This window comes from Phacochoerus africanus, chromosome 3 (assembly GCF_016906955.1).
Source record: "Phacochoerus africanus isolate WHEZ1 chromosome 3, ROS_Pafr_v1, whole genome shotgun sequence".
NCBI classification, from domain to species: Eukaryota; Metazoa; Chordata; class Mammalia; order Artiodactyla; family Suidae; genus Phacochoerus; species Phacochoerus africanus.
Window position 1 is genome coordinate 112,335,212 of NC_062546.1, and position 10,554 is coordinate 112,345,765.

General features: G+C 41.5%; 1 long non-coding RNA gene across 1 annotated transcript in view; it reads left to right on the top strand.

Moving 5' to 3' along the window:
- LOC125123129 (uncharacterized) overlaps window positions 1–1,868 on the top strand; it is a 103,070-nt gene extending 101,202 nt beyond the window's left edge. Inside the window, exon 5 of the long non-coding RNA XR_007133986.1 lies at window positions 1,540–1,868. This is a non-coding gene — a long non-coding RNA (uncharacterized LOC125123129). The remainder of the gene's footprint in view (window positions 1–1,539) is intronic.
- The last annotated feature ends 8,686 nt before the right edge of the window (window positions 1,869–10,554 follow it).

The following is a 10,554-nucleotide window of genomic DNA, read 5'->3' on the forward strand; positions in this document are numbered from 1 at the left end:
ATGTTTATCAGTAGAACTGGGATTTGGTTGCTGTGGGCAGCAGGACAGTAAGACTAAAGGCTAGATTTTGGAGAGAAGAGAATGAGAAAGGAAAAAGAGTGAGCCAGAGAGAATAAGAGAAACAGGAGATGGAGAGAGGGGGAGGAAAGAGAGAGAAAGAGTTTCATGACTCTCTTAAGCATATAAAGATGCTGGGAAGTTCCCGTTGTGGCTCAGCAGGTTAAGGACATGATGCTGTCTGGAGGATACAGGTTTGATCCCTGGCCTGGCCCAGTAGGTTAAGGATCTGGTGCTGCCACAAGCTGCAGTGTAGGTTGCAGCTGCAGCTCCAATTCAACCCGTGGCCCAGGAACTTCCATATGCCTCAGATGCCGTCATAAAAAGAAAAAAAAAAAAAAAAAAGATGCTGGGATCACAGAGCTTCTGCCCCAGTGTACTGAAGTTACCTTGCACCAACGAGGGCAGGAGACCCATCCTGATCTACTAGAAGGATGTGATGGATGTGGGGAGTTTTGAGGGAGGGGAGCAAACTGCTGTATCTGTTCCCTTGGTGTCCAGAGAAGAAGAAGAAGAAGGAGAAGGGAAAGGAGAAGTAGAGGAAGAAGAGGAGAGGGAGGAGGGAGGCAATCTAGGAAACTGAGCATCTACTGAAGGGTGATTTTAAATTTAAAAATCGGGTTGAACTACATCTTAAGTCACCATCCTGCCCCATCATCACCAGTCCCAGCAGGATGACCATCATGAGTGAGATGTGATCAGTTAGAGAGAAATTGAGACACTGCCTTTTCTGGACCCACCTAAGTGCAATGTGGATAATTTTGCTGCCTAGTCCCACCGTTAAACTTAGCCAGTGCCTGCGGATGTACTTTGCTGATGAATAGTCCTGTGAGAGACAAAAGGAGACTGTGAAAGAATGAACACCTGAAGTTATCTGAGGACTAAATCCTTTCTTTGGCTACAAGGCACTGAGGAAGGAAACAAACAAACAAAAAGATATTAGTCACATCAACTTCTCCCTAATCCATAATCCCCCACAGAGAGACAGAACTTTTTGTCAACTTGAATTCCAGTCAAGCACAGGTCGGTTCAGCATCTTGAGTTATTTTCAGCCATGATCTGTGTTGAAATTAAGTTCCAGGCCCAAGGTGCCACCACTCCTGCCTGGGGTGTCATATCAGCAAATGGAAACATGCATAACTTGTGTGCCCCAGTAGAAGTTGCACTTGACTGGAAATGCAGTATATCTAGTCAGCCAACCCCCCAAAGACAACTCTGGGCTCTATGCTTACTTCCTGATCCTTATTTATTTTCTATTTTCACTTCCATGTTCCTTATTCTTTAAGCTATAAAAGCGTCCTGCCTTCCGCTGCACTTTACAGATCTCTGGACACTCCGGAAGAGAGACTCTGTTTCATGAGGTGTTAAAAATTTGTTTCTATCCCCTAAATTGTCTTCTTTAATTATTTTTAGCATCTGAAATGACTTTGCTTTGGAAGAGCAGCTGATCAACTTCAGTTTCTGTTTTTTGAGAATCCGCAGGCTTATATCAACCATTAGAGCAATCAGCATTCAGCTCACAATGGAGTTTTTTGCTGTGACCTGCAGACAGCTATGAAGACTAGAAGACACTCAAGAAAACAAGAGCAGATAATCCAAAAATGTGATTAACCTATTCTGAGGGAAATTAAGCCAACTACCTAAGCAAAGTTTCTGGCACCTCTAAAGAACATAAGTATGTAGTGAAGAAAGCAGAGGAAACTGGACTTGAATGGGCGAAAACCAACCAAACAAACAGAGAACCCCCAAACTTGTTGTTTGTTTTAAATACATTTTATTTCATTCATTAATAAAGTACCTATATACGTGAAGATTTGCTGTATGCATATGTTTGGCTGCTCCCTGCAAGCCTGCAAGCTCTGTACCTGCCCAGCTCAAGACTGAAGAAAGAGCCCAGGGTCAGTGACAGCCAATCGGTGGTCTGAGAAATTGGGGAAAGGGTGTTAAGAGGGGGTACCAGCTGTGAAGGGAAATGAAACCAGCAGAGAAGCACTCCCCTCACTGCCCCTCTGATAACCTATCATAGTGGAAATAGTTCTGATCTAAAGATTAGAGCAATCACCAGCTGGGTCGGGGGCAAGTATGTAGGCATCTACTGATTAGGCTCCAAGATTAAGAGGGAAGGTCAGCCAAGTGAGTGGGGTGTAGGTAAGGCTGGGACTGGCTGAGCAGGGGATGTACAGAGTGAAAGAGAATAGCCATCTGAGTGGCCTGATCATTCGACATACAAGAGTTATTATTTATTCAGTGTGCAGATAATTCTTGATGCACTTATGGATTCCCAGTCCTCTGCTATAATATTGTGGTTCATCCCATTCTCAGTTCCTACCCCTATAGGGAGGGAAATACTTCTGAAGATGTAGGATGATTCTTAAGACTCCAGCAATTTTTCCTAAGTCACATCTAAACATCTACCCATTAATGTTATTCCAAGTCAAATTAAATTGCTATGAAACACTTTATGATGTGAAAAAAAAAACTGTTGTTTTTACACATATCAACTTTTTGATAAATAATTCTTAAATAGACAATTACCAGTCAAGATCTCAGGCATTCTTTGTTTTAAATATGAAGTAGTAAATATGCTTACGCACATACTCAGTGGCTATTTTAATGGACTGGCACATGTTGGGAGAAATTTTGCTCCTGACATTTAATATAAATAATGGGAAACAGGTAGAAAAATTATGTTTCAACAGTCTTCACATTGTGGAAAATCAGTTATCCATTGGAAAAGGCTGGGAATTGCCCAGGTGGAGGTGAGCAGCAGTCTCAACTCTTTAATATATTTATTTGCCTTTAAGACTGTTGGAGTTCCCTGGTGGATCAGTGGGGTAAGGATCTGGTGTTGTCACAGCTGTGGCTAGGGTCTGATCCCTGGCCCAGAAACTTTCGCATGTCACAGGCAAGGCCAAAAACAAAAAAGCTGACCCACAGATTATCCTTTGAAGAATTAAGCTCATTTGATTCCTATGTTTACCTGTTACTCCCTAAGGATCCAAGTTACCAATTTCAGTTTTATTTTTACCACCTTACTACTCAGATTCAAATTTCATTTGCAAGCTGAGGTGAATCCAAATCTGCCATTTCAATAACTATCTCAGTCAATCCGTTTTAGTGAGCAGAACTCTAATGGACGTAAGCCAGAGATAAATGTGGAAAACAAAATACCGAAACACTAGCAATTAAAATGACACAGCAGGGAAGCAGTGGGAGAGCTGCAGGAAAGATTACATGAATGAATTAACTTGAAAGGGAGGAATTTGAACGAGGGCCCTAAATTCAATTACTGGAAAAGGAAAATTAAATGATCAGGACAAGTAAATAGAATGGGAAGTAGAGGGTTGGGTCGGTGGGGAAGAGAACAGGAAGGTAAGTGTTGGAGACGGATGAGATCAAGGGAGCTAGGCCTTCATCCACTTAGAAATGCCTTCATTGCCTGAACAAACACTTTTTTTTTTTTTTTGTCTTTTTAGAGCTGCACCCTCGGCATATGGAAGTTCCTAGGCTAGCAGTCTATACCACAGCTCACGGCAGCACCCGGATCCTTAACCCACTGAGTGCAGCCAGGGATCGAACCCTCATCCTCATGGATGCTAGTCAGGTTCATTACTGCTGAGCCATAACAGGAACTCCAACAAGTGCTTATTTAGAATGAACTTTGTAGAAGGTTGTGTGAGAGATGAAATACAGGGAACAGAAGGGAAGAATAACAAAGGAATGAACTGGTCTTGACCAAGAATCATAAGCTCTTTAAATTAGGAAAGTGGGAGTTCCCGTCGTGGCGCAGTGGTTAACGAATCTGACTAGGAACCATGAGGTTGCAAGTTCTGACCCCTGCCCTTGCTCAGTGGGTTAACGATCTGGCCTTGCCATGAGCTGTGGTGTAGGTTGCAGACACGGCTCGGATCCCGCGTTGCTGTGGCTGTGGCATAGGCCGGTGGCTGCAGCTCCAATGAGACCCCTAGCGTGAGAACCTCCATATGCCGCGGGAGGGGCCCAAGAAATGGCAAAAAGACTAAATAAATAAATAAATAAATTAGGAAAGTGACGGTAGAATAATCCGATTCAGGAGGGAACTGATGAAAATTGTGCTCTTCTAGGCAGAGATGAAGATAAGAGAGATGAAGGTGTAGAAAAAAAGGAGCCATGTACAGGGAAGGCTGGGAAATAACAGGAGGGAGGGAGGAACACCTGAAACAGATAGGCTCACTGGTGAGCTTGACCTGCTGAAGGGGGACGGGAAGGACACTGAGGACAGAGACTGGCCACAAGCCCAACATACCAGGTTCCAGAATCTAGAAGACAAGCAGCCCAACATATGGATGTAAAATAGTTCTCTGGGTTTCCATAGACACAGAAGATCGGCCCTGTGGATCTTTTACTTACACCTGGAAAACCATTGGGAAAACCCTCTCCTTTTTCTATCACTGCCAGGTAGCCCAAATCTCAAGGCTACTGCAAGTCCGGACAAGTCAAACGAGAAGACAGAAGAGGTAAGGGAGGGACAAAGGACAAGCTCAAATGTCTAATTAGTCTCATCTCTGATTAGCATAGCTAGTCACCTAATTTAAAAATGACATTTAATTTTGCCAGTATTTAGACTTTCAGGACAGAGATGGAAAAAAAAATGATCTATTTGCTCCATCTAGTGTTGCATCTTGAAATGACACCTCTCACAACCCAAAGGAACTGCAGTGTTATGCAACCACATAACCGGAAGTTGAATGAGGGACATGGTAAGATGAGCTTTTTCTGTTATATAACCCTGCGAAGTGTTCCAAAGCAAAAAATTATGCCTTCAGAGCCCCAGATGAATTTCCTCCAAGATCTCTCAGGACATCCCCAGATCTAAGGAGAGGCAGTAATCCATGATCCAGTTACTGACTTGTAAGTTCAGGTATAAGACTCTAGCTCCCAGTTCAATGAGAAGAAACATGGCCTAAAAATGTAACCCCTACAGATTAACTTCAACATCAGCTTTTTCGATAATGACATCAATTACATCATAGACTGTATGTATGTATAATTCTAGAAGGAAAGAAAGAAAGGTGGTTATATCTATATAACCATATCTGGTAAAAAAAAAAATAAGTAAAATGCAGGGTCATAAGGCTATTTAATTGTAATCAGCATGTTGCTAAAAATGTAAATCAGCATATTGCTAAAAATGTATTAAAATGTATAGTAAAATTATCGAAAGATACTAATAGTAATGACCATTAATTGAATATTTACTGTATGCCAGACAGGTACATACACTATTTCATTTAACCCTCACAATAGTTCTCTAAGGTAAGTGTCATTATAGCCATCACCCAGGTATAGAAATTGAGGCCGCCCAAGGTCATACATAGTCATTTACTGACAGAACTATAATGTGAACCTCAGTCTTTCTGATTGTAAAACTCTGCTCGTCACTGCTGTGCTGTGCCTCCTCTTTCTGTCAGAAATGGCATGACTGAGTATAAATCTAAAAGCTCAACTTCCTCTTTATCTGTCTCCTATTTCCTTAATCTGTTTCCTATCATTTTCATCAGACTAGTTTAAAACTATATCCAGAAGTAAATATTTGATGCTGGGAAAAGTGCACCGTGGCTGAAATGATCATTGAAAACTTGGACCACACCCAAACTGCGAGGTGAAGGAAGAGGAATTTCAGAACTTCAAATAGTATTTGCAAACGCTAAGGTGCAAGTCTCCACATGTCAATTGTCACAAATAAGTCTTTTTTCCAGAAACCCTGGCTCACTGACTTAATTAAGCAACAGCAGGTTTGCAGTCTCAGCACCAAAGGGAAGATTGTCAGATTCTCTCCTTTCTTAGCAAATTAGCCAATTCCCAAGGATCTTACATCTCCTGCTAGGACTTGTCAAGAGCTTTCCAAAAGCAGAAAATAGGAGAAATATTCTCCCAAGTAGCATTTGATTTGTTCAGAGCACGCTTTATGCTGTCTTAAGTGAATTACATTCCTGCTAATAATTTTGTTCTATACAAGGACCCACCATCCTATAATGCTCTGGGTCATTAAACCCTTCAAGTTGGGAACAGAAAAAGAAACATTTTCTCTGTGAATGGGCATACAAGAGTGTTGGGCCAAAGTAGCATTTTTTTAGGTCTCCAAAGTTTGAGTTAGGACTAAAGTGCATTTTATTGCTAAAGTAGTCAAGCTTGATAGTAGAACTGTTATGGCAAGGAAATCTTAAAGATCTCATCTACTTCTAGAAATTTAGAGTTGATTTTTCCCATACTTTAAGGAGAAAAATCATTTCTAAGTTCAAGTCATCAGTAAAACAAAGAAAGGTTTATTTTTTCAATGTTCTTGGGTTTATGTAAGGGAGAATTTTAGGGATTTGGCTGGATATAAATTTACACATTCGAAAGCTGAATGCTTACTTAGGTTTGTCAAATGCTACATCCCCCTCATTTCTCCAGCATGGATGCTGATATGATGCTGATCTTATGGATGCTGATAGCTTATCCTTACCCTCTGATACTTTGCCAACTAGTTTTGTGCCTCTGCAACAAAGATTCTAAATTAACTTAAATATTTGCAAAGGTACACCAATTGATAAAGCTTCATAGACTTAATCAGTATGGGGCTCAAGTTATAATTATTGGCCTCATCTGGAGTCCCGCCATATTTAAGCATGGTAACCTTTATAATCTCAGGAAAATAAATATAAAATAGAGAAAAACTAATTATGCTTTGCCTAAATTTCCTAAAGACCATAAATATTTTCAAAAATATTCCACAGTGTCATAGACACCTAGCACAGTGAGTAAAACATTGAAATCAAATTAAGTTTTTGGCACTTACAAATCAGCTTGACAAAATGGCACTCCATGGATCCCAGTTAAGATGGTTAATATAGCCAAATGTAAATTAAAACAGGACTTTTCAAGGATTGAGATTTATTAGGTAAGACCTAATTAATGGGTGGATGATTGTTCTCCCTGCTTCTACATTTTTTAGGTGTTCTTTAAAAAAAAATTTTTTTTAATTAAAGTGCAGTTGATTCACAACTTTTAAGGGTTCTTAATCCTGGAAAGAATGAATGATTTCTCACAGTGGGTTATACAACCTTGATGCTGTGGTTCATCTGTGAAGTCCCCCATACCAAATACCCAGTATTATTACAAGCTCTAGGCATTCTATCAGCAGCCAGAGGCTATTTGCTATTATAGATTTGGCTAATGTTCCACTCAGTGACTATTTCAACAGTCTCTCAGCTAGAGTTTTCCTTCATCTCCAGGGGGACACAATACACCCTTTTCTGGCTACCCGTGGGGTACCTCCATGGTTCAACCATCACACACCAGCTTTGTAGACAAGATCTTAATTGCATCTGTCTTTTGCCAGGAGCACAAGAATAACATATTTATGCTGTCCTTCTCAGAGGAGATTCACTTGACTCCCTCCTAAGAGCATACAAGTCCACAAGGCCAATATCTTTTAGTGGTTTTTGGATTCTGGAATCAACATATTCTTTTTTTTTTTTTTCAACCAGTTTTACTCAGTCTCACTAATGCTGCTACCTATGGATCAGCACACCTTAAATGAAGCCCCTCTAACAAAAAAAAAAAATCTCTAGAACCCATTCAAATTAAAGTCAACTGGCACTCCTGTTAGTGCCCTCAGGGACTCCTTCACTGTAATGGTGTTGGCAATCTCTTCCCATGCTTCCTGGAGTCTCTAGACCATGGTCTAGAAACTGCCTCTCTTTGCCCCACACTATAGGTCACCAGAGCAAAACTTGCTGTCCACGTGCTGGGTTCCCCTGTACATAGAAGCTCTCAGAGACTCTGAACCTACGGCCCTCCACACCCAGCTTCCCATCATGTCTTGGGTCGTGGAAGCAGCATCCCAGACAACATTGCCCTGGTCCAGGGCCTCAGCTGCTAAAGATGACTTTATTCCCAACATCAGAGAGACCTTCACCCTCTACTCACATACCATTGCCTTGGCTTCCTGTCTAAGGTGCTGACAAACTGGATGTGGGCTATCGATTACTTTTCTTCCTTTTTTTCCTTCTTTCTTCTTCTATTTCATTTCTTTTCTTTTCTTTTCTTTTCTTTAGAGCTGCACCTGCAGCATATGGAATTTCCCAGGCTAGGGGTCAAATTTGAGTCACAGGTGCTGGCCTACACCACAGCCACAGCCACAGCCACAGCCATACCCGATCCAAGCTGCATCTGCTGCCTATGCTGCTGCTCATGCTAACACCGGATCCTTAACCTGCTGAGTGAGGCCAGGGAGGGAACCCGCCTCCTCATGGATACTAGTCAGATTCTTAACCTGCTGAGCCACAATGGGAACTCCCTTTTGGTATCAGAAAGGCAGTTACACTTCCTGGGCTCAGTCTGCTCACTCTGTGATCCTGGTATGCACCCGTTCACCTTGCTCTCTGCCTATATCCTACGCTCCCATGTCTAAAGGGAAATCTTGGAGAAGTTACTACCCTCTGTGCCATTCTAAAAATAAATGACATTTCCTAGTCTACCCCTCAATTCCTAGCAGAGAGGGCCTCCCCCTTCGCGGCGCCTTCTCTCACAGCTTTTTACCACAACCCTGCACTCTACAGTCTGACCATGACCTTCACAACCACCCTTTCCCTTTGCTTACAAATGAATATCATTAATCTTTACATATCCCCTCCTAAATAATTAATGTATACCCCCAACAAGGTAACTGCTACACCTCCCCCCTTGAACCAATAAATACACCGAGATCCTATTGTCACAAAGAGACAATTCATATTTTAACCCACTTTTCAACTCCACCAAGATATTTTTAGAGACCCCAGAAATTTCAGATCTGTTTTCTTGGCTGATACTAAATAAATGAGGAACTTGGTTATGGGCTCCCCACCAAGACTCCTTGTACTTCTTTTCCTCCTTTCTAGTCTCATGACAAAGTGTTTTCTATGCTATTTAGAGCAACATATGTCCTATCTATAGAAATCTCCTTTATTATTTAGGACCCTCATATATCCCCCCCAAACTGAACTCAAAACTAATGTCTAGACATCAAGGGGTCAGTGATAGCAGAGGCTCCTTTTTTTAATGCTTTCTTGACCCAGTTTTGAAGAGGCCCTGATGGGGGGCCAGTCAGCTGCTCTTCTTTTTTTTTTTTTTTTTCCCCAGGCTAGGGGTCCAATCGGAGCTGTAGACCCCGGCCCACGCCAGAGCCACAGCAATGCAAGATCTGAGCCGTGTCTGCGACCTACACCACAGCTCATGGCAACACCGGATCCTTAACCCACTGAGCGAGGTCAGGGATCGAACTCTCAACCTCATGGTTCCTAGTTGGATTCATTGACCACTGAGCCACGACGGGAACTCCTTGGCTGCTCTTCTTGAGGAGATGCTCCCTCACATCCCTATGGGGAGCTCACACTCCAGGCCAATGTTGCACCAGTAATTCAAACAGAAAGGTTACCATTTCTTTTGATGATGTTGAAGTGTACATTCAGCTCTTACACAGGCCTGTTTCTAGGTAGAGAATAAGGTTCATCTTTTATGCAGACTGTAAACCTTTGATAGCAGCTTTCTGAATGCCATTAGGTTTATGTGCTTTATTTCCAAACCTTTAGCATAGTAAACCTTCCCCTCCTCACTTTCCTTCCACTTCTACTTCTCATTTTTAAAGGACCAGTTCTCTTATATTCTTGGCACAAATCATCCCAGACACAGATACGGCTTCCTCCTAGGGAAAAAACAGGAAGCATATTCAAAAGCAACTACCTGTCCTTCCCAACGGTGGACTCTCTTTAATATTCCATGTTGATTCAAAATTTGTGTGATAAAGTGGAATTCCATCGGCATGAGCATTAACTCTCACCAATGATCAGTTCAGTGCGATTGCAGTAAATCTTTAACTGTTTTTGATACTTTGAACTTCCTTGTATGGCGTGTGATTGTTTAATGGTTTTGTCTGACATTTATGACTCCATTCAATGGCTGCCCACTAGCCAGCAATCTGTTCATATTTAATTAGGATGTTTAAAATGCAGCATGAACGTGAAGTTGGGTCTAGAATTTTATTTTTTATATTAATAAATGAATATCAAATTAAGGGGGGGAGAGAGTGGGATGGACGGGGAGTTTGGGGTTGGTGGCACACTGTTACATTTAGAATGGATAAGCAATGAGGTCCTACTGTACAGCACAGGGAACTATATCCAATCTCTAGGGATAGACCATGATGGAAGGTAGTATGAGAAAAAGAATGGACATATATGTATGACTGAGTCACTTTGCTGTACAGCAGAAATTGGCACAACATTATAAATCAACTATATTTTAATTTAAAAAATAATGAATAACATAAAAAAGTTTAAGACATAGAGTTTGAAGAACCCTTCAACATTTCATGAGGCAGTCAGTGAAGGAGAGTGAGACCCCATTCACTCGACTCCACCTCACAGATTTATAACAGCTGGAAGAGATCGCCATTTTTCATGTACAATTACAAAAATAAAAAATAAAAAAATA